Source organism: Melospiza georgiana, chromosome 32 (genome assembly GCF_028018845.1).
Source record: "Melospiza georgiana isolate bMelGeo1 chromosome 32, bMelGeo1.pri, whole genome shotgun sequence".
Classification (NCBI taxonomy): Eukaryota; Metazoa; Chordata; class Aves; order Passeriformes; family Passerellidae; genus Melospiza; species Melospiza georgiana.
Window position 1 is genome coordinate 2,714,480 of NC_080461.1, and position 27,525 is coordinate 2,742,004.

At 50.4% G+C, this 27,525-nt stretch overlaps 1 pseudogene; it reads right to left on the reverse strand.

Moving 5' to 3' along the window:
• Nucleotides 1-1,633: 1,633 nt before the first annotated feature.
• Nucleotides 1,634-23,489, reverse strand: LOC131094993 (serine/threonine-protein kinase PAK 3-like; annotated as a pseudogene).
• Between the last annotated feature and the right edge of the window lie 4,036 nt (nucleotides 23,490-27,525).

The window sequence follows — 27,525 nt, forward strand, 5'->3', positions numbered from 1 at the left end:
ACAGATCTTGCCTTGGCAGCTGATTTCATTGACTGACCTAGTTAGTGGGAACTACATCAGCAAAAGCACGTTTGCTTCCCAGAGGATTCATACCAGCTTGAGAGGCTTTTTGGAAGAGGGACTTTGCTATACTAACTAATTTCAAGGGTTAGTACATGAAAGGCATCTCTGCACTGCTTGTTGGTCCTTTAAGCACACGTGCCTTAGAACAAAAATCATCAAGACTTGTGTGCTGTTCTTGAAAACAATGGGAATTGGAAGAAAAGAAAGAAAATCCATCAGGTAATCCCCAGGTAAGGAAATAAAGATTTACAATCTCGTCTTCAACACAGCCACATTAAGATGCCTGCAGCGGTGTCTTGAGATGGAAATGCCTGCTTGGGCACACAGGACCCACCTGCAGCTCTGTCTCTCAGCAGTCTGAAAATTGCAGCTTCCCATTTTGCAGCAAAAGAAAAATTGTCATGGTCAGAAGAAGGAGAGGTGCCATCCCTATGGTCACCCTCGGCTCATTTGGCTACTCAAGTTGATGCATTACTGGTAGGCCCATCCCAGAAAGCGCCAGGAAACAAACAGGAGGTTTTGGCAGGCTCTCCACATCACCAGGCTCTGGCTTGGTGACACAGAGAACGTGCCTTGGTCTGTGAAAGAAACACGGTCACTAAATGCAGTGCAGCAGCACTGCACAAGAAGCAGAGACTCAGTGGCCTTTACACCCTCATGCCTAGGTTTCAGGCATGTTTCCCAGTGAGAAGAAACTGCACACTGGGTTAGGTTCCTCTCTAAAGACTACAGTTTTAGAAACTTTGTTGGATTTGGGTTTCCTTCTTTCATTTATGGAAAGATAACAGAAGTTCTAAGATGCTTGTTTCCTTTTTCTGGGGCCATCTCCACAGACAAAAGAACTGGAACCACTTATAACCCAAAGGAAAGTGTTTCCTGAGAATGGAGTTTGTTTGCATGTGGTAAGGCTTGAGTTCCCCCACTGATGTATCTGAATCTACAGCAGATGCTGATGTGTTGCAGGGACATTTTTAGAGGGGACCTTGGTGGAAGTAGTTCCAGCAGATGGCAATGGGATTTTGCCCAATGGCATGTAGGGTATGGGACAGGTGAGAAAGACAGTGGGATCAGTGAGTATTTGCTGCTTACCAAGGCATGACTTTGGTCCCAGTAAGGAGGTCCTTTTTCTAACATTTCAATCCCCACAATTCCAAAAGACCATATGTCCACTTTGGGGCCATATGGTTGACCTGTCACCACTTCAGGCGCCATCCACCAAGGAGTCGCGGCTACCAAGCACGGTCTGCTCTGCTCAGAGTTGAGCTGAGTAGAGAGGCCAAAATCAGCTGAGGAGAAAGAAAAATACTGATTTTATTTGAATTCTGTGCAATTAGGAAAGCAAGCAAAAGAATTCCCCAGTAGAGGTTTGAAAATGTGCTGTTGAATCTCCTGGCCTTGGCAACTTAAAAAATGCCCCCATTTTTTACACTGCCTCCAGCAGTGGCTTTTGTTCTTTGGAAACTTTAGACTTGTAGCTCCCTCCCTCTTCCTGGACACACACAGGATAACACTACTCTTGACTTCTTGTTCCTTGTCCTATCTCTGTGCACGTGGCAACTGCGCCCTCAGCTCACAGTGGGTGTCCCTGCGCTGCCACCAGCACCATTTTTGGGGAGCTGGCTGTCACTCCAAGCAGCCCCACACCCACATCCCTGGAACGCTGCACCTGAACAAGAATATACTGACTCAACTTGACAGAGCCATCGGTTCTGAGAAGGATGTTGTCACTCTTCACATCTTGATGGATCACATTGTTTGAATGAAGAAAATCCAGTCCTTGCAGGCACTGAGAGAGGAAACAGAAAGAGGAGGGCAAAAATGAGTGATGTGATTTCATCACATGAGAAAGAAACAAAGAATCTAAAAGATTCCCTCTCCAGTGTAATGGGAGTAATGGCAGAACACAGTGCCACTGAGAGGAAGAGCTTGCTGCTCCAACACTTGCAGAGCAGGACCTTTCTGAGGAAAGGCATGTCAGCTTTGGAAAGAGTAACAGCACCTGCTCTTTTAGACTTTCCCCTGCAAACCAGCCAGGATGACTCCTGCTGCAGTGGATGTGCTCAGAAGCAAAGAGCATTTTGGCTGCACTCCTATCTTTCTTAGCTGAGGACTGAGAGAATCGAGTCTCTCTTTTTCTTTGCTGTTTGTTTCAAATTCTGCCACCAGCACCTTTGCTTTTACAGGCAAAGAATGCAGTGAAGACAGAAAAAAGTTTAGCGAGGCAAGATGGGGAACAGCAAATACAAGAGGCAGAGCGAGAGTACAACAGCAGGAGATAAGAGTACTGGCACTGAGTACAGTGAGTGCAGGGCCACTGGCAGGCCTTTCACTTGAGATGCTTTTACTTGCCCATAGCATACCAGCCACACAGAAACAAATCCTGGCACATGAAATCACTCCTGTTATGAGCTCCTGTTCCCAGACAATCCTGCCCAAGCCCTCAGAAGCACAGATGGGATTGCTGACCTCCCGACTGATGGCTGCAATGTGGTCTTCAGACAGGAAGGTCTTGCGGATGACATCACTCAGGGTGCCTCCATCCATGTACTCCATTACCAGCCAGAGTTCCTCACCCAGAAGGTAGCTGAAAGAAGGAAACAAGGCTGGGAAGATAAACATGCATGGCTACCTTGATGTTTTGCTTCTGGGTTTCTTGTTTCCAGGTGCCTTTGTGACTAGGACAGAATCAAAGGAATAGCCAATCTGCAGTCTGTGCAGTCTGGAGGAGAAAGGCACAGCAGTGAAAAAGGAGATGTCTTAGAGATATCTTAGAGATATCTTAGATGGCCAGCAGGTGAAAAATGCAGTTTAATAACAGCCCAGGTGAAAACCTGTCAGGCATGGTGTTCCTGGAAATAAGCACCAAGTCTTCCTGGCATGCCCAGCAATAACAAAGAGGGGCAACGATCTAAGAGAAATCCACTTTAGGATGGTTCATCAGCATTTAAGAAACTTTAAAAAATCAATCCCAAAAAAATGTGGAGGCAATGTACTCTGAGGGTGTTGACTTAGTAAGATACAGCTGATCCAGTTTTGAATAATTTTGGAATAATTTTCAAACGACAAGTGGCAGGAAAAACTCATGCAGACAAGATGCACTCTCTTCTCATCCATTGGAGATGAGCAGAGAAATATGTATAAATAAAAGCTAACAGCTCCACTTTCTGCCACTGACCAAAGTGGGATTTTAACCTCTCATGTTCGCTGTATGTAAATGCCCATTGATGGGATAAGACCATGACCTCTCACCTGTCTAAATAATTCACAACACTGGGACTCCTACACTTCATGATCATGATTTCATTAACAGTTAGTTCCTCTGTTCTCAGTCATTGAAGATGTATTTTTTTTATGGCAACCTAAAATGACATTGAAAATCATTAACTGGAGAAGTTGGTGGCATGAGATGACAATGCACATGGAGCAAGTGATTTTGCAATGATACAGCTGAGCTGTGCCAAACTGCCTTGTGATTAGGCACTGCACTAATTAGGAACTGACATTCCAACAGCCCATTTCTCTGCTCCCTTTGGGGACAGTTACAGGACACGTGGGGCCACTGACGTTTTGCCTTGTCCACTTGGTAACAGTGGTGTCTCAGCTATCACCCACAAACCACTGACCACACTGTCTGCTGCTTTTTTTGGGATTCAGAAGAAGTAATCCATGCCTTAGTACTCTGTGGATACATATTGGATTATGGGCATGGCTTAGGGCTTTTAGGGACACCTTGCAGATCTCTCCCTACGTGCAGTTCCCAAATGCAGCACTGCAGGTGGCTAAGGAACTACCAGTAACTTTCAGATGTATTTGCTGGCAGCCAGAAATGAGAATTCAGGACTCTGAAGCTGTATCCCCAAAGAGCAGTGAGGTGCTCTAAGGCACCACCTTTGTTTTTGCAATGGAGAGCGAGTGAGCGCATCCTTCTCTGAAAGGAACTGCTGCCTCCCTGCCTTCCTTCTGGCAGCTGAGGAGGACAAAGTCCCAAATGTATTTTGCAGGCTGGCACCAGTCTGTGCTTCTTGTGCCTTTTCAGCACAGCTCTGCCCAAAGCTCCAGCCACAGGTCACACAAGAGGGGAAAGCCCTCATGTGCAGCAGAGTCTGTGGGGCTTGTTGACATTTACCTCTCCTCCTGTGGCATTGTTGAGTGCTCTGACCACTTGTCCAAAACCCCTAGAAACAAAACAGAAGCAGAGAAAGGAGAAGCTGTTTAGCTCCTAGAGTGAAAGCCAGCCCACACAGGAGATTTCTGCTGGAAGTGTCAAAAACCTGCGGGAGGCAGGAGGGCTCTGCCATAGGCAGATGATGCATTTTCCTCTCAAGTGCATGGGCACTGGGCCTGTTCCTGAAGCACTGGGGTTCAACTTCTAAAGGGAGTTTAGTCTTTCCTTTTGGGTTTCGCTTTCTAAACTGTGTGGTTCCTATCCTGACCACAGAGTATTTCCTTCTGCAAACCAGGGGAAAGAAATGTCACTGGAAACTGTTATCTCACACAGCTTTGACAGAGGTTAGGTTGCATGGGAATAGTGGGGCAAAGCAGACAGGAGCCTTCTCTGGCTGACAGGCAATTTCTGCTTTCTTTCCCCAGAGTGCAAAGATCTGATCAGGTGGTGTTTATCCGTGAACTCCTTGGACAGACCCACCTTAGAAGACCTGTTCTGTGGTCCTTGGATGCAGGATATTCCTCTGCCATAGAAGAAGGGAGAGAGCCACAGGCACACTTTGATCCAGGGTCCTGGTAAGTTCCAGCGCCACACATGCCTTGGCAGTCAGAAGCAAAGGAACCCAGACCTTTTTGCGCTGCCTGTGTTACTGCACCGGGGTCATGGGATGGGAACACGCAGCCCTTGTGCTGGAGCTGAGCTGCTCTGCCCAGCACTAGTGGCCGCCATCCCAGCTGGTTTTGCTTGTCCTGGTTCCCTGACAGCTGGGGCCCTGGGCACAGCCCTGAGAGCCTGGTCTGCCCCCAGGGAAGGGGAAGAAGCCCCTGGAGAAGCTGTACCGGGTGGGGATGCTGCTGCTGCTGCTGCTGCTGCTGGTGGAGACAGCGAGGGTGACATCAAGGATGACAAGATCTTCCTCAGCCTGGCCACGGGCGGCTGAAGGTGGTGGACTTTGATTCTGGCACCTTCTTCAAAGCCAAACTCCACAGTGAATTTGCAGATGAGTTCCCAGTCGAGGAAATGCTGCCAGATTTGGGCATGACCCAGCGTGGCGGGGAACCAAAGGTTCCCCCTTTGCTGGGGCAGATGCAGCTCATTCTTCAGTCGCTGCCCAGCTGCTTTTGGCAGGGCTAGGAGGATGGGCTGGGGTAGGTACGAAATAGGAGTGGGCTCCTGGCCCTGCAAACAGACCCCAGCACTCACTGTGCCCCAGGCTGGGGCTGGGGCAGCCAGCCCGACACAAACAAAGCCCCATGGTGGGAGCAGAGGTGGGACTCCAGAACCTGTGCACAGCTGCTTTGCTGTGCAGGCAAGGAAGGGCTTGGGCTGCTCCACTGCCCTTGTTTGCTTTGGGGTCACTATGATTTTGGGGGGCAGTGTGGGGGGGAAGAGAGAAAGTGTGGGCTTCCCTCACCCATGGCTGGGTTTTTCCCTGGCATGCAGGGGTTGGGCCTTCCTCAAGACCCTGACAGAGATGGGAGTTTTTACCATTTTTCTTGTTTTCCCTTTTTGCATCTAACCTCTTTTCAATAATATGTTGGTTTTTTTTTGCAGAAGAAGCGTTCCAGGTGGTCCAGTGTGGATGGGGAAGTGCTTGGGAGCAGCTGTGGCATGGATGGGCTGTGCCCTTGGAGAAGGCCGAGGACACAGTTTGGGAGCAGCTTTTCTTCCAGCCGTGGGTGGCGTGAGGTGGGTCCCTGTGTGCTTGGCAGGGTGGGATCAGAGCTTTTGGGAGATGGCAGCGAGCACAGGAGCATCCTGCTCTGGGCAGCTGCTGAGGCTGGATGTGCCGTGGCTGGCTGCAGGCTGGGCACATGTGCTGCCCTTCTGCTCTGCTGCCAAAGGCAGCAGGGATGGGCAGCTCTGGGCACAGCTCTGGGCACAGCCAGCATGGCCTGGGCACCACAGGCCTTGGCACAAGGGCACAGGAGCCCTCAGCTGACAGGCGGTTTCTGCTTTCTCTCCTTGCAGGCGGGCTCTGTGGGTGCTGAGGCTGCTCTGGGCTCTGCCAGGGCTCTGCTGGGCTCAGCCCTGGGCCCGGCTTGGCTGGCTCTGCCCTCACATTGCTCTGACAGCTTTGCATCAGACGAGCCTGTTGCGAGCACAGCGCCTGAGCTTTCTCCTTTGGCAGGTGAGTGAGACTCTGCTGCAGGCCCAGAGACTGCAGCTGGGGAAACACGTCCAGTTGACAAGGACCCAAACTCTCCACATTCCCAGCTGAATGCCCGGATCTGTACAGGGTGTTTTGTCTGTCTCATTCTTCCTTCTTTATTGGCTGGAATTGTGCAATTGCATTTTCTTCCTCCTCTAGAAGGGCACAAGTGGGCCAAAGCTGGTGAGGGGGCCGTGCTCCTGAGGCAGTGCAGTCTGGAGCTGGTGGATGGAGAATTACCCTTCTGCACTGCCAAACCAGAGCAAAAGCTGTAAGTGGGACTTTGTGACTCTAAAAAATCCCTGACAGTTCAAAGGGAATGTGCAGCTCATTCCCAGGCTGAGAAGGAAGGTCATCTTCTAAAGGATTTGGGCTTTGACAGATTTTCCATTCCCAGTCCTGCTGTGAACTGGAAGGGCACAAAGAAATTTTCTCTTGCTTCGACCACAATTTGAAATACCAGTGTTGGAAACAAAGCCCAGAATCTTTTAAAAGGCTGCTGAGGTCAGTAAGATGGATCCATGCCATCAGCACATTTACAATGTAAATAATTGAGTTCTCTTTTTAAAAAGATCATTTACCTCTTAATGCAAAGAATTTAACTTGGCCTTTATGTTTTGTTTTTTTTCATTAACTGTATGTTATGTTTTTTCACTAACACTTGGATTTTATTCTTATCTTTTACAATTTATCAATTTTTTTTCTTTTCCTTTTTTTTCCTTTAAATAGAAAACATGTCCTATCAAAGGAATGTCCTTTGCTCCTGGTTCCCGTGTGGAGCAGCTCCCTTCTTGCTGGCTGAGCTGCTCAGGCAGAGCCCGACAGCTCCTGGCCCTGCAGGGCTGAGGCTTTTCCCCATTGCTGGGCACAGACTGATGGAGCAGCACTGCTGAACTCAGGCACACAGAGGGACCAGGAGCAGCTGCCTTTGGCCACCTGAGGCTCCAAGGCCCAAACTCTGAGCAGCCAGGGCTGGAAGAGACTGGCAGGATCTGATCCCTGACTCTGGGCCAGGGCTGCACAAATGACCCCGCAGCAGCAGCAGCAGCAGCAGCAGCAGCAGCAGCAGCAGCAGCAGCACATGGAGCTGACTTTGAGCACAGCCCCTGCCCCTCTTCCCTCTCGTGTGCAGTGGTGTCACAGCAGCCTGAGGCACCTGGGAGCCCCCAGTGCCAGCAGGGACTGGAGATGGCAGCCCTGGACTGCTGGAGGCTGTGCAAGAAACGGAGTTGGGCACTCCCTGTCCATTGGGAGCTTCCAGATGGAAAAGGCTGCTGTGCCCAGGCAGCTCCAAGGGCACAGAAAGGAGGCTCTGGAGCACTGGATCTGTGCCAGTGCCACAGTCCTGGGCAGCAGCCAGTGAGCCCTGGGGGAACAGAGGGCACAGCAAGAGGGACAGAATCATTCAAAGGCAGAGACTGGGAAGAGGCAGGCCCAGGAGCAGGAGCAGCTGCTCCATTGCACTCTTGGAGAAAGCTCTTGGCTGGTTCAAAGTACTGAAAGGTGTGAAGGGCAGAGAGGAGGCCACAGCAAACAATGCTCCTGTTTGCACAGCCTCCCCTCTCCGTGTCCCAGAAGGAATTGCATGGACTGTGTTCTTCTCTCCGAGTCGTCTCATTCAGCATGTGCAGCTCAGCACCAGGAGCTGAAGGAGCTGAAGCCTCAGGCCACAGGAGCTGGGCAAGAGGAGACCTTCTGAGCAAAGTAATGCTGCTAAAATAGACCCAGCTGAATGCAGTGGATATAATCATGGAATCACAGAATCCTTTCTGTTGGAAAAGATCTCTGAGCTCACCCAGTGCAGCCGGTCACCCAGCAGTGTCAAGCCCAGCACTAAACCATGTCCCTGAAGTGCCAAGGCCTGGACACCAGCCCTGAGTGAGGCCTGAACAGCAGGCCCTGAGCCAGAGGTGGCCTCTGGATGAACCTTCCAACCAAAGGTTATCTTTGTATCTGCCCCCTAATGAAATAAGCATGGTCATCAGCCCTGTGATAGATGTAGCCACTCATTAGTGAAACATGTATTGACCTTGGTGCATTTAGAAGCCAGACAAGGCCATGAAATCTGACATCTGGCCTTGTTTGGGGCTGTATGGTCAAAGTCACCTCCCTTGGTTTCTCCTGGGGCCCTGGCCAGGCTTTGGGAGGGACCCAAGAGGAGGATGAAACCAGATGTTGCCACACTAGCAGTGCTGTCGGTTTGTTCATTCAGCACTGTCAGAGCTGGGCCTTCTCCCAGCGGGGTTGGAGCCTCACCTGTGGCTGGAGGCACCTGCAGGAATTCCCAGTGCCCAGGAGTGGCTCTGCAGCCCTTGGCTGTGACAGCTTCCCCAGCTGCTGTGTGGATCTGGGGGATGGTAAAGGCTGAGGGTAAATGCTGCTGGATCTTTCTTAATCACTGCTGCAATCTTTGGTGGGGATGATTGGGTGCATTGCTAAGCTGCTCCTTTTGTGATTCTTTGCTGCTCTGAACTGCAGGAAATGACACTGATTCCTTCAGTTGTAGTCTGTGTCTTTGGTGCTGACCCTGCCTGTCCCGTTCCTCCCCTGTTCTAATGGCCTGGAAAGGCTCGGGATGGCCTTGGGGCAGCCCGCGCTCCAAAGGATGAAAGGAGTCTTCAGGTTTTTCGGTCTTCAGTGTTGTTTATTAATTCTTATCTACAATATTTTCTCCCGGCCCGACAGAGGTTGGCACAGCAAGTCAGCCATGAGCACACTGACTGCCCCCGGGGCAGTCACTTATCTTTATACCAAAAACTACGTATAAGATATTTGCCTTTTCTCCCCAATACCTTTCACCCTTATTGACAAGTGCACATTCAGTAAGAACCAATCTCAAAGTGCCACCATCACCACCGAAGATGGATGACAAGAAGAAGAAGAAGAAGGACAGGACACACCCTAATTCCTCCATCTTGTCCCCTTAGAACCCCCCTGTACCGAGATTCTAAAACCTGTGTTTCACACTATAATTAATCTATCCCTTCACCATTTATCCCTGTGTGATCCTCCCATCCTCATGCAGGTGTTGTTTCCCGTGCCGGATCAAAGTCCAACCACTAAACACTTCTGGCAACATTACAGGACCTCTGAACCCCCCAAGGGTTGTCTTGGTGACTCTGCACATCAGGACTGCTGTGCTGAGTTCCCACACCTGCCCACTGGTAAAATAAAACTGGCACAGTCTGGCCAGATCCCAACCAAAGGTCACTTGTTCAATGTCAGTGTGAGGAATCAGTCCCATCAGAAATTCCCAGATGGGAAGCCCTTCCCTTGAGTTCCCTGGCTCTGGAGTGGGCTGAGGTCAGAGCCCCATGGGAGCAGTGGGGCAGTCGGGTAAAAGAAGCTGCACCCCTGGATGTCTTCAAATGCATCCAAAAATTGCACATGGAAAGCCAAAAGAACTTGTGGGTTTGGGCAGACAAAGATGAATTTGTTAAGAGTACATAGGAAACAGCACCTTCAGAAGGAACAATTATTGTTGGAATGCTGCCACATGGAGCAACAGAAGAAGGTTTTAATCTTGAGCTCAGATGCATTTCTGCAAGTGAAATATCAATATAATAACTAACTATATACGTATTTAAAGGATAATAGGACCCTAATATGTATTTATAGATTTATATATATATATGTGTCTATATCTATCTATATCTATATTTTTATATCACTATCTACATATAAAATAATAATAATGTGAAGTAGTGCTGATGATACTAATTTGGTATCTTTGACTGCTCAGGGATGTAACACTAAATACCCTACAGAACAGGATTGGCCAAGACCCTAATGTCAGTGGTCAACTTTGTGAGATTGTATACAATGAAAAAAGGAGGAAGGAAGGAAATTGGCTATTTTTACAGGGTGTGCTGATACTGTGATGCAGAATGCTTTGTCTGTTCCTGTGAAAAATACAGTGATTAAGCCTGCAGGGTTTTTCATGTACCGGACTATCTACAAGCTGCAGGATTGGTTGAAAAGGTGAAGGGGTTGTTAAAAGAGCAGTTGAAAAAATGAGGAGATGGGAACCTTTGCCCATGAAGAATGCATCTCCCAGATGTGCTCCATGCCCTTAACAAAGGCCCACTGGGGAAATGGAAACCCCCTGGCTGTGCATGGCTGCCCCCAATTTGCAAATCCAACCATGGTGTAGTAGATAGGGTTAGGCGCTCGGAAAATCTCGTGATGTCACGGAAAGCAGTAGAATTCCTCTCCCCCTAACGCCTAGTGATAAAAGATCACCCAAGAATGTAGTCCCCCCTAACATTAGTAACTTTCTACTCCTTACTAACCAATTACAGTAAAGTAAGACCCCCCTGAAAGAAAAAACTTTCCCAGTATAAAACCCAACGAGATGAGAGAATAAAAGTCTTGAACTGTCCACCATACTAGTGTCTGTGTGTGTTCTTAGCCCGAGTGACCCTAGAGAGTTTAAGTCGCCGTGCCGTTTCCTCAGAACCAAGTCGCCTCGCCTTGCATCAGAAAGCAACACCATGGGCAGTGAGACTTGGGCTGCCTGGGAAATTGTTCTGGCTGTGATGGCCCCTGGCAGGGCCAGCCCAGAGGCTGCAGGGCTGGGCCTTCATTTATTGGAATTCATTACGATAAATTCAAAGCAAATGAGAGCTGTCAATACTGAAACAGGAATTCAGATTCCTCCAGGACACTTTGCTTTGGTAACTGCTCCCTTGGAGCTTGGCCTTGCAAAGTGTTCCTGTCATGGCAGGAGGAATTGATGCAGAATATCCAGGAGAAATTACAAAAACTCTGTTAAACAATAATGAACAAGATTGGATTATTCAACCCCATGACAGGGTAGCACAATTATTGATCTTGCAATTTTAAGAAGGATTGTGAAAAAAGGAGATCCATCTCCAGTCACCACCGTTTGTGGAGATAAAGGGTTTGGATCCAGCAGCCCTAATAATGGAGCCAGAGTGTGGGTCTGCAGGCCAAAAGGCCCTCCCGGGGCAGCTGAAGGAGCAGCTTCTAGGAGAGACAACTCAGAGTCCTGAAACCTGGGCAGGAACAATGGGAATGTGTCCCTACAGCCAAGGATTCTGTGTGAGAACAAGTAGATCTGACAGGAGATTGTTTTACACATCCTGCCAAACCAGATCTCCCTGTTTGCCCTAAGGGCCCCTTTGGGAAATGCTCTGATCCACAGGGCTCCATGTGAAGGCTGCTGTGACACTGAGGGACTTGCACAGGAATTCCATCCAGGAGCCTGGGTGCCCCTCAGGGACTGGGACCCGGCCCCTTCCAGCCAGAGGGGAAAGGCCCCCCCCAAGCCTTGTTAGCCACAGACAGCATAGGAAAGCTGAACAGCAAAGGGCCTGGGGGCATTATTCTGGAATTAAAAAGGTGCCAGCTCCATGGACAACAGAATTCTTGTTCCTAATTCGAATGAGATTGAGAAAAGGGAATGAAGAACAGTGTCACTTAAGTACTTCTGTTGTCTGTAAGGTGTACTTTGATAGTCAGCCAGAATCTTTGTCTGCCACAAACACCTCTAGCGTTTCACCAAGGGGTTAGTCATCAAAATGTAATGATGGGTTATGATGGATTGCTGAGCTTCTTTTGTAATTCTTTGCTAATGATGATGGGCTTTGCTGAGCTTATCCTTTTGTAAATCTCTGCAGCTGTGCATGATATAAATGACACAATTCCTTAAGTTGGTGTCTGTGTCTTTGGTACTGACCCTGCCCACTGGTGAAACAGGGCCCCCTCTAGCCTAGGTGTTCCCTGGGAAGGCAAAAGCCCTCACTCCAAAATTCCCCCCTTCCTCCTTGTTTCTCCCCTTCATACACTGAGCATGATGTCCTCTGGTCTGAGGTACCCCAGGGTCGGTTGGGGTCCCCTGTCCTGGCTGTGTCCCCTGCCTAGCTCCCCCGCAGCCCCAGCCCCTCCCCAGCGTGGCTGGATGAGGGGCAGGACAGGCCTTGGCTGTGCTGCAGCTCAGCAAGAACAAAACCATCTCTGCGTGCTCAGCCCTGTGCTCAGCACCCGGCCCAGCAGTGTCTCAGTGCCAGGGGCTGTGCCCTCAATCTCTGCCAGGGGTTTCCATGGCAACTGCCAGGCCAGGTGACCCAGGTGTCTCCCCAGTGCTGGTTGCCATGGAAACAGCGCCCAGCCCCACCCCTTTCTGTCTGGCTGACCTGGCCTTTGGCCCTGGCAGTGCCATTGGCTGCTGGTTCCTGGTGCCTGAGCGGCCAGCGTGGCACAGGGCAGGTGGCCATGGCACAGCCCCCAGCAAGGGATCTCCTCTGGCTCTGGGCACTGACACCAGCCCTGAGCAAGGGCCCAGGGCAGCTTTCCATGGCCACCAACCATCACAATGGGGCTGGGCATTGGTTGCCATGGCACCAAACCAAGGAATGGCTCCCCATGGCCGTTGCCATGGCACCTGGTGGCACCAACGAGTGTCACTGCAATTGTACCTGGAATGGCCCTGGCACCGCTTTGTCCCAGGGTTGCCATGGCAGCCGAGGGCAGCAACAGCTCTGCAGGCAAGTGGCCATGGAATCTGGCTTCAGAAATGGCTCCTTGGGCTGGTTTCCAAGGAAACCTGAACTGATAGGCGTTGCCATGGCACCCAAACCCATCAGTGGTGTCCTTGCAGTGTCCATGGCAACAGTCCCTTGCAATGGCACCACTGCATATTGGGATGATGATCCACCCTCACAGCTGGCCCAGGGCAGGTCTGGAGTATTCCTGGTGGCAGCTTGGGCTTGACTGTCTGAGGAGGATGTCTGTTTGCAATGGGGAAACTCAGGAGTTTTAGATTGCTTCAAAAATCAAAGAAGGAAAATCCCTCTTTTGCTGTGTGCAGCCACTTCTCCGAGCAAAGCAGGTCCCAGGTGAGTGAGGAGAGACACGATGGGCTTGGGGAATGTGGAGCAAGGTCGTCCACACTGACTCAGAGCTCAAGGCACAGCTTCTCTGAGCAGGCCAGACCTCCTTAGGAGAGTCCCTGCATCAATATCACTCACTGAATGCTGCAATCATCTCTTGTGTAATAGGAACAACAATAAAAGACATCCTTTAAAATAGGACTACATATTTCCTGGAAGCTCTTTGAACTATTTCTTCATAACTGTCAAAGGAAAGCCTCCTAATGAACTACACTGGAGCAGAGGGAAATCAAGGCAGAGCCAGGGTTTGTCAGGATGTGCTTGATCCTCATGAGCCTCACTGTGCATTTGGAGTTGAGCCCTTGATCCTCAGGGCCTGAGAGGAGATTGCACAAACCTTTCCAGGAGTCAAAGGCAGAGGAAACAACTGAAGTGTCTCCAGGCATTCATGGCTCCCACTGAGGTCCCTCTCCAACACAGGCTACTCATGGACTCCTTAGAGGAGAGAATTGGTGGCCAGGATAGCACAGAAACCTTTCAGACACTCAGTGTGGAAAGGAAAATCCAAAGTACCTTCAACACCTTGAGTGTCTCAAAGCGTTAATGAGCCCCACTGCGTGTCAGTACAAAGCTCTCCAGGGACTAATTAACACAGATAATTGGGGCCATGATTGCACAAATATCTCCCAGAGTCTGTATTCCAAGGGAAACATCAAGTACCTTAAAAGAACTGAAGTACCTTGAAGCATTAATGAGCCCCACTGACTGTTGTTACTGACAAAGCCTCTGCAGGGACTAATTACAACACAGAAGTTGAGGCCATGACTGCACAAAGCTCTCAGAGTTTCCAAGGCAAAAGCAAAACCCCAAGTCCTTTGAAAAATGTGCAGGCCTTGGGAGCATTCAGGAGCCCCCAGGGCCATTCCTGAGCAAGGCTCCCCAGGGACTCCTTCCAGCAGATCCTTGAGGCCACTGGGATGTGGGCTAGGGGGGATGCTGAGGGCAGGACAAGGGGCTGACAGTGCCCAGCCTGGCTGGGGCTGTGCCAGGAGACCCCAGTGCCTCAGGACAAGGTGTCTCCTCAGAGCCCTTGGTGGCACAGACTCTGCTGCTGTGCCCCAGGGCACCAAGACTTGGCTTCTCCTTGTCCCCACATGTCATCACTGCCTCCAGTTCTCTGCTCTGCCTGGAGCCTGGGGACATTTTCTCAGTTGTGAACCTTGGTGGGACCCATTAAAAGTCCAAGAAACTTTGGAGTTGGATTCTGACTTGGAGTTCTGGAGAGGTTTCTTCAGCTCCCTCTCAGGGAGTGATGTTCCAGGCCTGAGCACAAAGCCCCAGAGGCTCATTAAAGTCCTTGTGGTGTGTCTGTGCTGCTGAGTTGGGCTGGGATCCTGGCACAGAGGCAGCTCCTGGTAACCAGAAGAGCATCAAAACCACATTTCTCTTGAGAAGCTCATCTGCCAGCCCTGCAGATCTGGGGCACTGCCTGCAGCCACCCCGAGCACAGCCCAGAGGCACAGTGAGCTTCAATCAGTCAGGGCTGGGAAGGTGCTGAGAAGTGCCTGGGGTAGAATCACTGCCAGCCCTTGGCACAGGAACCTCTGGCTGCAGGACAATGCAGCTGCAGCTCGTGCAGTGATCTCCTACAGCTGGAACATCCCAATGCCTACAGAGTCTGTGAGTATAACTCTGAGTATTTCTGGTACAGGAGAGGTGAAATGCTCATGGAACTTTGACATGCTGAGGGGTTCTTATCAGTCATAGAATATTTACAAGGCAAGGATTTTGATAGAAAATAAGATATTTCTTAAGACTTTGTATTCAGTTTCCTAGCAGTGGGGAATGTCAGGAAGGGAGGCTTAAATATTAAAGTTAGTATGAATTACTAGTTATTTTTTCGTCAAGTGCCTGAAACATCTGAACTGTTACTTTTAGTGATCAATAGGTTCACAGGAGATCCCTAATGTTCTTGCAGCCACTCTGCCCATGGACAGCACCAGCATCACCTTTTCTGGACCCATCAGGCTCAGTCTGAGCTGTCCTGTCTCCAAGCTGCAAACAGAACCTGCCCCCAGGTAGTACCCTGCAAACAGGCAGGGCTCAGTCAGGCCAAGGAGAGTGCACAGACATTTGGGGTCTGTCAGTGCTGGCATGGAGAGATCAGGCACAGGGAAACGCCTGCAGGAGGAAAATCTGCAGGAAGCAGAGCGAAGATCAGGCAAGGAGAGAAAACAAAACCCAGCAATGCTGTGGCAGGGAGAGTTGAGAGATGTCCACAGGATCCCCTCCAGTGCAGCCCCTCCCTCTGAACAAGCCCCCTCCCTCCTGTGCCCCAGCCAAGCCTCTGCCCTCAGGGCCGGGGCTCCAAGGCGTGCAGCCCCTCCTGTGCAGGCAGAGCTGCGGCAGAGCCGTGGGGCAGATCTGCAGCCCTGGGCTCAGTTCCCTCTGCAGAGCACAGGGCTGGGAGCAGCTGCCCAGCCCTGGGGTCTCTGGCAGGGGGCACAGCTGGCTCAGGGTGCTCAGTGCCCAGCTCTGGGCAATGCTGTCAGTGCAGCCAGGGAAGGAGCTGCATCTCCCTTCATCCAATGCCATTGTAAGGACACTTGGAAGTCTCCCTGAGATTTCAGTCCAAGCTGGGAGCTTCAATCCAGGGGGCAAACCTGCCCGAGAGCATCTCTGACTTATAAGAATGATGGGGAAAGGCAGATGTGTTCTGACACTGAAAATGCTGCTGGGTTGGTGAAATGAGCAATGTGAGTCCTTGACTACAAATGTGGAGCTGGGCTGTTGTGGTAACATCCCCTCTCAGCAGTGCATGGGACTTTTTTAGGGGAAGCATGGGAGGGTGATAATCCTCCCCTGGAGAAAGTTTAGAACCCAGAAAAATTCTGAAGAGGTCAGAATGACAGAAAACCTCCCCTCATTCTCCACTCATCACTTTACCTCAAAAAACTTGCTCTGTTCTCTCTGAGGGCAGCAGAAATGCTGAGGATTTATAAACAAGAATACCAGGACAGTTCTGGTGGAGCTTATGAAGAACTCATGAAGACAAATGAATGAAGAACTCATGAAGACAAATGAGTGTCTGATGTTCCAGATGAGGGTGTATGGGAAATGGCTGTGATTTTGGTTGCACTTATCTCCTCTAAATCTGCACTGTCCTTAGTCCATGTACAGGTCCCCATGGCCAGACACAGGAAATGTCCAACAGCAGCTCCATCAGGCCCCTCCTCCTGCTGGCATTGGCAGACATGCAGCAGCTGCAGCTCCTGCACTTCTGCCTCTTGCTGGGCATCTCCCTGGCTGCCCTCCTGGGCAACGGCCTCATCATCAGCACTGTAGCCTGTGGCCACCACCTGCTCAACCTGGCCCTCAGCAACCTGGGCTCCCATCTGCACCACTGTCCCCAAAGGCATGCACAATTCCCTCTGGGACACCAGGAACATCTCCTACACAGGATGTGCTGCACAGGTCTTTTGTTTTGGATTTTTTATTTCAGCAGAGTTTTCCCTCCTGACCATCATGTGCTATGACCGCTACGTGTCCATCTGCAAACCCCCGCACTATGGGACCCTCCTGGGTAGCAGAGCTTGTGCCCACATGGCAGCAGCTGCCTGGGCCTGTGCCTTTCTCAATGCTCTGCTGAACACAGCCAATACATTTTCCCTGCCCCTGTGCCATGGCAATGCCCCAGGCCAGTTCTTCTATGAAATCCCCCAGATCCTCAAGCTCTCTTGCTCACATTCCTGCCTAAGGGAATTTGGGTCCATGGTGTTTTCCATCTCTTTAGCATTGTGTTGTTTTGTGTTCATTGTTTTCTCCTATGTGCAAATCTTCAGGGCAGTGCTGAGGATCCCCTCTGAGCAGGGAAGGCACAAAGCATTTTCCACCTGCCTCCCTCACCTGGCCGTGCTCTCCCTGTTCCTCAGCACTGCCACATTTGCTCACCTGAAGCCCCTCTCGATTTCGTCACCATCCCTGGATCTGGGCCTGTCAGTTCTGTACTCGGTGGTGCCTCCAGCCCTGAACCCCCTTCTCTACAGCCTGAGGAACCAGGAGCTCAAGGCTGCAGTGTGGAGTCTGATGACTGGATGCTTTCAGGAACAATAAACTGCTGGCCAATTTCTGCAACTCACATATAATAAAAGACATCTTTCACACTTCTGGTTTCTTTGGTTGTGGTTTTATCTTTTTTCCCTTTGTATTAGTTTTTTCACGTTGTCCACAAAGGAATATCATGCTTATACCATTTCTCATTTTTCTTTCCACCTTCCCTGTGGCCATAGACACTTTCAATGGGGAGCTGCACTCTTGGTGCCTTTAAAAGAAATATAGGCTCTCTCACAGCAAAGTTTTCTGCAGAGATGCCCTTTGGTTGCCTTCTCTGGAGCTGCAGCAGCAATGTCTGTGTGCAGAGCTGGGGCAGATCAGTGCTGGCACAGCAGCTGTGCCCAGCAGCAGCAGCACTTGGTGTTGCCAGTGCTGCTGCCCTGGTCCTGCCCCGCTGCCCTGGTGGCCCTGGTGTTGCTGTAGGGCCTGAGTGCTCTTGGGGCCAGGCACAGCCCTGGGGTTGACAGTGCTGGGGCTGCAGCAGGGACAGGCCATGGGCACTGCTGGGGCAGCGCTGACGCCTCAGCCCAGGGCCTGGGGGCTCCAGGCTTCTTGCCCAGGCTCTCTCAAGAACACGGCCAGGCCAATGCTCAGCACAGAAAACCCCTGTGAGCAGCCTCTGGCCATGGGTATGGGGAGATGAACATCAATGAGCACAAATGACATCAGCCCCTGGGGCCAGCAAGGGCTGGGGGACACCAGGGAAACCACTCAGCTTTGTCCTGACCTCTGCAGTCAGCCATAAAGTTTGTTCCCATCAGCTGGGAGTTTCCTGTCCCACTGCAGATGCTCTTGCTCAGAGCCAGGTCTGCCTGGCAGCCACCCCCAAACTGCCCTGAGCATTTCCTTTGCTTCACCATGGCTTTCTTTACTATTCCCTTTACAGATTTCTTCCTTTTGCCCAGACTTTTTCCCTCCCCTGCAAACAGCCCATCCCTGTTTGCCCTTTCCTCTCTGGCCCCGCTCCCCATTGAAGTTCCTGACTTGGCCCCATGGGAACGTCCCTTGGGCAGCAGGATCATCCTACAAGTGCTGCAGGAATTGTCTGCAGGCTCCTGCAGTGCCTGGTGCTGCTCCCTTGCCAGAGGCACCCCAGGCCAGGGGGGCACATCTGGGCTGCTGTGTCTGGCTCTGGGGCTCCCTGTTCTGAGCAGTGAGGAGGAGCTGCAGAGGCTCTGCAGGGCTGACAGGATGGGCTTTGGGGCTGGGAGGAGAAGCTGAGGGACCTGGGCTGCTGGAGCTTCTGAAGAGGAGGCCTAGGGCTCATCCTGCAACTGCTGCAAGGGCGGTTTCAGAGAATCCCAGAATCAGCAAGGTGGGAAAAGACCTTGGAGATCATCAAGTCCAACCTGTGCCCTGACACTGCTTTGTTTCCCCTGAGCCTCCTCTTCTCCAAGGATAAACAACCCCAGCTCCCTCAGCCACTCCGCACAGGACTTGTGTTCCAGACCCCTCCCCAGCCTTGTTGCCCTTTTCTGGACACGCTCCAGCCCCTCCATGTCCTTCCTACATTAGGGGGCCCAGAACTGGACACAGCACTCAAGGTGCTGCCCAAGCAATGCTGAGCACAGGGGAAGATTCACATCCCTGCTCCTGCTGGCCACACCATTCCTGATCCACAGCAGTGCCAGGGTTGGATGAGTGAAACTGTGGGGAGAGGGTGGTGACAAAGTGATATTAATTTTCAGCCATGAAGGGTGTTGATTTTTATATCTAATCAGACTGCATTAGAAGGCGCAGGGGGTCAATATCAATTGGACATTGCTGATACTAAACTATAAGGAGGAAAAGACAATAGGAAAAAACAGTTATCTCTGCTTTTTTTTTTTTCAATATAGCAGACTGACTTTGAATACACGTCTTAAATTTTTCTAATTAATCACAGAACAATTGAAAACTTAAATTATTCCCAGGGGCTTTTCTGGTTTGGGTGTTTTGGACAAATATTTATGAGTCTTTCTCACTGAATTCCTGAGCTGAAGAGCTCAGGAAAGAAGAGGCCTCTGGAGTAAGAAAATTCCTCATCAACCTCCGTGTGGCTGAGGAACCTCCAAGTGGCTGATCCCCATCAGATCAGCAATGAACAGAAATGGGCACAGCTTTTGTGAAATACAAAGTTCTGTTTCTTGTTGGGTACATACAGGCAAAGTGTGTATTTGTGATTGTAATATGTATGGAAACCAAACTTGGGACATTTATAAAGACAAATTCTAATAAATAACTGAGGAAATTTAAGCATTTAAGAAGGCCTTTGAATCTATCCTTATTTTGCTATTAACTTTTATATGTCTTAAGTTGATTTACGAGCATTTGATTTAAAGTTTTAAGGTACTGCTTTTTGACAAGAATATTCTGCTTGTAGGTAAGCCTTAAAGAGTTTTGCGATAATAACCGTTTGAAGTATAATTGCAGAATGTTGCTTGTAGTAAGGATCTTTGAAACTATAGCTTTAGAATATATAAAAGGAAACATGCTTATCTCACGCCTTAACAAAACAGTGAAAAGCAGCTTGAGAAAGGAAGATGAACATTAACTCCAGGATTTATAGTTTCGACCAAGGGAAGCTGGACATCACTGTTATGGGATTTATAATCTCTGCAATTAAAAGGTGGACCCACATCTGGAGAGCTGGACCTCACCAGATGGGATTTGTCTTTCTTCTTTCAGAAGCTGGGCCCCACCATCTGGGGATACTCCTTTCTGGGATACGTCTCAAGAAAAACTAAATCACAATAGTGTACAGAATTGTGACGTAAAAATTGGGAATAGAAACTTCTGAGAAAGCTGATGAATACCCCCTATAAATACCTGTAAATTTTAACTATCGGTGTGCAGCTGGAGGGAAAACTTCCCCTACTGTACCCAACGCTGTATTGCTCATACTTTGCCATATTAATTAATAAATTGATTGCTGCTTGAATATTAGCCTAGTCAAGCTTCTCATTTATAACAGAGCACCACCATGCACCCCTGGTTCTGTGGGGCTGCACAGTGTCACCATGGTCCTCTCAGTTCCACAATGCCCTGCAGTGTCACAATGGCTCCAGAGTGTCCCAATTATCAGAGAAGGACAGAATCAAATAGGCTGGAAAAGACCTTTGGGATCATCAAGCCCAACCAATGCCCTAATACCTTGTCACCCAGACCATGCCACTAAATGCCACTGGAGAGGGACAGTGGTTTTGCCACCTCCCCCCTGGCCAGCCTATTCCAATGCCCACTCACCTTTTCTGTCAAGAACTTCTTTTTGTCCAGCCTGAGCCTCCCCTGGTGCAGCTTATGGCTGTGTCTTCTTGTCCTGCCCTCCGGCAGATCCACACTCACACCCAGCTTGGTGCCATCTGCAATTTGTGAATGCTGGACTCGATCCCCTCACCCAGATCATCAGTGAAGATATTAAATAGGACTGGGCCCAACACAGATCCCTGTGGGACACCACCAGTGCCTGGACACCAGCTGGGTGCAGCACCATCCCCACCACTCTCTGGGCTCAGCCTCCAGCCAGCTCTTAAATCTCCCAGCGAGGGGAACCTGCCCAAGCCATGGGCTGCAGCTTTTCCAGGGAATTCTGTCAGAGACAGTGTCAAAGGCTTTGCTGAAGTCCAGGTACACAATATCCACAGCCTTTCCCACATCCACAGGTGGGTCACCTGGTCATAAAAGGAGACCAGGCAGGACTTGCCACCCCTAAATCCACACTGGCTGGCTCTGATCCCTCGGCCATCCTGTGGGTGCCCTGGGATGGCACTCAAGGTGATCTGTTCCATAACATTGCCAGGCACCCAGGTCAGGCTGACAGGCCTGGAGTTCCCCAGATCCTCCTTCCAGCCCTTCTTAGGGATGGGCTCACACTGGCACCTCCAGTCCTCTGGGACCTCCCTGCTGAGCCAGGACTGATGGTAAATGATGAAGAGCAGCTTGGGGAGCTCATCCACCAGCTCCCTCATTCCCCTAGGATGGATCCCATCTGATCCCACACACCTAAACATCTGAGTGGCTCAGCAGGTCAGCAGCTGCTCCCTCCTGGATTACAGGGGCTGTTCTGCTCCATGTTCCCATCTACCAGCTCAGGAGAACACTTGTCCTGAGGACAACCAGTCCTAATATGGAAAATTGAGACAAACAAGGTATTAAATAGCTCAGCTTTTCCCCTGAGTTCCCACAAAATCTCCATGGGCAGCTAGGCCAGTCATTTTCCTCACTAGCTCATCTCTTGCCACACTGGGACAGGCTGCTCCTTCCCCCTTAAGATTACTTCCTTTGTGTCCAAACTGCCTGGACACCCTTGTTTTTAAGGGCTGTGTCTCTTAAAAAAATCAGGACCCAATTTTGTACTCCCCAAATCAGCATCCCGAATAGGCCAAAGTCTGCCCTTCCTAATTCCAGTGTAGAAGTTTTGTTGCTGCCCCTCCTTCTTGACAACAGAACATTGAAATGTTGATTATTTCATGGTCACTGTGCCCCAGGCAGCCTCCGAGCCCCACATCTGCCACCAGCCCTTCTCTGTTTGTGAGAAGCAGGAGACAGAGCTTTCCCTGGCAGTGGGAGTGTTACCAAAAATTTGGTAAAACAGAAAATTCCTTAACCCCAATGTAGCATTAAGAAGCAGCATTCTTTATTCAGCTGGATGCACAGGGAATAGCTCCTCCCAAAGCCATGCAGGCTGAGAGCAAGAAAGTTTCTGTTTATATTCTGTATTGTGCACACATATTCATTGATTGTCCTGGACTAAACATACATATGATAATAATTTCTCCAAAATCATTAACATATTTCCCCTCCCCTTTACCCCTGCATTCTTCTATCCTGAGGGTCTCTCTGGTGGTCCCTGGTGGTTGTGGACCCCAATGTTCCAGTGGGCCTGGCTGAGCTGACTGGACACTGAGGCTGGTGAACTTCCAGCTCCCCTTCTCACACAATGGGCACTGTGTGGTTTCCATACACCTGGGGTTTTAGAGAACAAGCTCCAGGTGTCAGCTCAGCTGGTGGAGACATTTTTATCATCTGGTAACATGAGGTCACAGAGTGGACTGTGACATCACAGAGTGGGTTATGTGAGGTCATCGAGCAGCTGTGACACCATAGGCAGCCTCCGTGACATCACAGAGCCAACTGTGACATCACAGAGCAGGTTGCAGAGGGGCTGTGTGACATCCCAGAAGGGCTGTGTCAGGTCACTGGGTTGGTCACTCTGCCCCAGCTCCCCCTCACAGTGTCGCAGACATTCCTCCACAGAAATCCTTTCTTTCGGATTTCTGCGTCTTCTGGAGGCCAGAGGCTTCAGAAGACAAGGTAAACAATTATTATCAGCTGCTGTGGAATGCAACAGGGACACCTTGATTGGCTCATTTCCTATGTTTATAATTATAAGGGCCAATCACCAGTGCAAGCTAGGGGACTGAGTCCTTGGCCACAACTTTGTTATAGATTCTTTCTTTCGATTCTTAGCTAGCCTAGCTGCTCTGCAAACCTCTCTCTATATTCTATTAGTATAGTCATAATATATTATATATAATGTCTTAATAAATCAAGCCTTCTGATCAAGATACAAGATTCACCGTCTCTCTCTCACCAGCTGCGACCCACTCAGGCGCGGTAATATCTGGTGACCCCTCGTGTAAGAGCAAAGATTAATCTGATAAGACCAGAGGAGCAAAATTGCTGCACTGGGTAAAAATCCTGTATGTGTAGCATTCGGTGGTTGCTTTGAAGTGACCACAAAAGTGGATTCAAGCCAGGAGCTGAAGAACTGAAGATTTGGACAGAGTTCGCAGCCAAGGCTGACCACAACAGAACCTTCTTCTGGAAAACCATCAGGAAAGATGATGGAAAAGAGCAGCAGACCTGTGGAGCTGGCCAGAGAAAGCTGGACTCTTTCAAAAGGTATTGTTCACTTTTCTATCCCTGATGAACCAGCCCTTCGTAGCTTGTGGCTGTTCGTATGGCAGACCCATGCCTTGCCAGAAGAGATTCAATTCTCCCCTTCAGAGGAGAAAGTTATTGCCCTCTGGAAACACTGGTCTAGAGAAGATGGTTTCCTTTTGTCAGAAACAGATATCTATGGATTCTTTCAATGGGCAAAGCTTTTTGGGTTCTTTACTGATGTCCTGTACGCTTTAGATGTTTTCATCTGGGAGTGCATGGACTCGATTATCCAGCGCGTCTACATTGAGGGACACGTGTTGCCTTCTACCTACCCAGCATTTATAAAGCTTTTCCCAGTTTTGAAACGCAGAGCAGCTTGTTTTCAATGGATCTCTAACTGTTATGGACAAGCTCCGTTTCCCCCCCCCCTTGGCAGAAGACCCGGTGGGAGATGACTTTGGGCTTTTTCTCCCCCCCTGCTTCGCAGCAGGGTGGGCTGAAACTTCGTGGCGCGAAGAAGTTTTTTTTACTCTTGCTCCAGAGCATGCTCAGATGGAGTCTTCTCCTTCCCCCTCTTCTCTCTCTCTGGGGGGATGGGAGTGGCTGCTCAAGCCACAGCCAGCCTCTCAGACTCCGCCTTCAGACATGGGGGCGGCACCGGTCTCTGAGGTTTCCTCCATGGCCCTGCCAGAGCCGTCACTCCAGGCGGTCCCGCCCGCGGTTTCACTGGCCTCCCCGCCCCCGCCAGAGCCTGTGTTGGAGAAGGCACAAGAGACAGCACTTTCGGCGATTGACCTGTTGCTAAGCAACAGCGATGCTCCGCCGCTTCTCCCGGCTCCGCTGCTGCCTGTTTGCGCTGCGACGGAGACTGCGACTGCGCCTCCGCAGCGGACCCCGGAGTCAGCGGCGGGGGACAGCGCCGGCCCCGTGCCGTGCCTGCCGCCGCTTTCAGAGCCAAGGGACGCAGCAACAGCGTGTTCCCACGCGTCTCCGCCACCTCAAGCCGAGACAGTCCCAGAGTCAGCGGCAGAAAACCGTGCTGAACCTGCGGGACCCTTGGAGCAGCCCGTGGCGGATCCCACGATCAGCGCGGTTCCCTCCCCAGTTCCGGCTTCCCCCCCGCTGCTTCCACCGGACGTCCCAGCGGCTCTGCCCTCCGGGTCGGCGTCAGAGACTGCCCTGGAAGCGGCGGCTTGTTCGAACTTGGGCCGTCCCGGGCCGGCTGCCCCAGCAGCCACCCCGGCGGGGAGTCTCTCCTTCAGTGGAGCGGGGGCTGCCCGCCAGCTGACCCTTGCGGCAGTCCAGCTGCCGGCTTTCAAGCTCGGTGTTCTCTGCGGTTTTAGGGGTGGTGTTTCGGTTGCTGTCCCATGGAGGCTGCCATCTCTGCTGCCCCTCTTGCGCCCTAGGGGCGAGGGGGAGGGGGCTCCCGAGAGCCCTGCCTTTGGTTCCCAGCCCGGTGGGGGTGGTGCCGTGTTGCTGTGGGAAACAAACATTTCCAGACCCCAGATGGGATTTCTGGGGAATGCTTCTATTTCCTCACTGCTGGCATGCCTCAGTGGTTATGGGGCAAGGAAGCGTCTCACTACCCGTGCTGCCATTGTGCTGGCAGCAGGGTTCAGGCCTGTGGAAATGCAGAGCCTTCCTCATGGGTTTGGCCTGGGCCGTTGGGCTCAAAAAATTCCTGGGATGGGCCCACTTCGTGGCCTCCTTATGTTTCAGGACAAAAAGGACTCTCAGATGTCCAAAATAAACAACTCAGCTGCATGGACTCAAATTCTCTTTACATTGTATTTTGCATTTTTCTTATATTGTAGGATTGTTTTAGTGATTTATTAGTACCCTATATTTTATAGGTGATGAAATTTCCTGTTCATTCCACATCAGCATTTTTCTTTTATTTTATACAATTTAGAAAGGTGAGATGTCGCAGACATTTCTCCACAGAAATCCTTTCTTTCGGATTTCTGCGTCTTCTGGAGGCCAGAGGCTTCAGAAGACAAGGTAAACAATTATTATCAGCTGCTGTGGAATGCAACAGGGACACCTTGATTGGCTCATTTCCTATATTTATAATTAAGGGCCAATCACCGGTGCAAGCTAGGGGACTGAGTCCTTGGCCACAACTTTGTTATAGATTCTTTCTTTCGATTCTTAGCTAGCCTAGCTGCTCTGCAAACCTCTCTCTATATTCTATTAGTATAGTCATAATGTATTATATATAATATCTTAATAAATCAAGCCTTCTGATCAAGATACAAGATTCACCGTCTCTCTCTCACCAGCTGCGACCCACTCAGGCACAGTAATACTCACAGTTTCTCCCAACAAGTCCAACGCTGTTCATGCCCAGCAGGGTTCCTGTCCCCTGGGATCCCCCCAGCCCACCTGGAGCCACAGCCTCCACCAAAGGATGTTCCAAAGGATCCACCCCAGAGCCTGAAAGGGGACAAGGGGCTGGGACTGTGTGATCAGGACAGCAAGGACAGGGATTATCCAGGTCACTGTGGCCTGGGTTGGATTCCCCAGGGCAGGAAAGATGTCTGGCAGCTGGAGCAGGGTCTGGGAAGGGTCTCCAAGGTGGGGCTGGAGCCCTTGGGCTGTGAGCAGAGGCTGAGGGAGCTGGGCTTGTCCAGCCCGGAGCAGGGAAGGCTGAGGGGCTCCCCATCCCAGCCTGGCAGTGCCATCGAGGAGGGGATGGAGAACACAGAGCCAGGCTCTGCACAGGGGGCTGGTGGGAGACAAAAGCCAATGGGTGGAAGGGGAAAGAGGGGAGATCAGCCAGGGCATGAGGAGATGAAATGAGTCAGGTTAGTTTCAGCATTTCCTCAACACCAACAGCAGCCTGACCTCCCTTCTCCATCCACCACAGACAGATTTGCAAATCAGGGATTGTTGGAGCTGTTTGCCTCCACTCCAGGATGAGCATCCTGATACATGAACTTAATTGTGTTTATATCTATTGCAGAACCACATTTGTCTAAAATTAATTCTAATATGGAAATAACTTGTGAATGTTGGACTCATCAGACACTGCTGGGACGTTGTACATAGCTCAGGGAAGAGTGAGATTGTAATTAAATTGTGTCCTGTTCAACTATGGTCAGTTGGCCATGAAGAGAAACTTTCTGTACCTCTGAGTCTCACCAGTTCCTGACTCCCAGAGGACACAAACCTGATGAGTTGTGGTTCCCACTCCAGTGGTGGCACTTGCACCTCCTTCCATAGCCAGAACAGAGCTCCCTTGTCCCAGAAAGAGCCTGGCAAAGGAGGGATGAAGGAAACAGGACAAACTGTGGGGATCAGGTGTGGGGTAGAGCCAGGGAGAAGAATGACTTTTGCATTTGATGGAGTTGTGCCTTCCCTTGGCTTTGTTGGCTGACAAGAAATGAACATCCCTCTCTGTCTCGGGCAGCTCCTTCTCCAAGAAAAGCAGGTGGGAGTAGGAGCCAAGGAGCTGAAAGCTGCAGGTGCAGCCTGGGCTGGAGGGAGCTCAGATTTGCACAAGGCTGCTCTGAGTGCCAGGGCTTGGATGGGGGAAATGGTGGGGTGGGGGTAGAGACAGAGTCTGATTGATTATCAGCCATGAAGGGTCTTGATTTTCATATCTATTCAAACTGCATGAGGAGGAACTTGGATTCAATATCAATTGGAGACTACACATATCAATTTATGAACAGGAAAAAACCTAAAAAGGACCTAAAAATGGTTCATCACTGTCTTTGTAAATAGAATATATTCCGTTTTAACTCACTACTGAAATCGGTCAAATTAACCACAGATGGTTTGAAAACTTAAATTATTCTCAAGAGGCTTGGCTGGTTCAGGTGTTCTGAATGTTAATGAGCCCTGGGACACTGAATTCCTGCACCGAGGAGCTGAAGGCTGAACAAGCCTCTGGAGCAGGAAAATCCAGCAGCAGCCTGCAGGTTGCTGAGGATGTCAGCAACCTCCAGTGAGGCCATCCCTGCCCAGAGACCGTGGGGGAATGGGCAGGCAAGGAGAGCGTCCCTGGGGCTGGGGCAGCACAACTCAGGGGCACCAGTGGCTCCAGCTGGGAAATGGAGTGTGGAATGTGACTGGGAAAGCCCTGCCTGGGCTGTGCCAAGCAGGACAGACAAGCCCTTACTCCCATCCCCCCAAAAAAACTCTCTCAAACAGGGAGACATTTAAAAGGAATTACAATTGTTTGTGTCCTCTAAGTTGGATGCACTGGAGAAATATCAACAAGAGATTCTTAGGAGCTCAAAACAACCGAACAGCCTTTACTGGCAACTTTAGAAAATCAGAGAAATTCTGGCAAATTATTTAATACC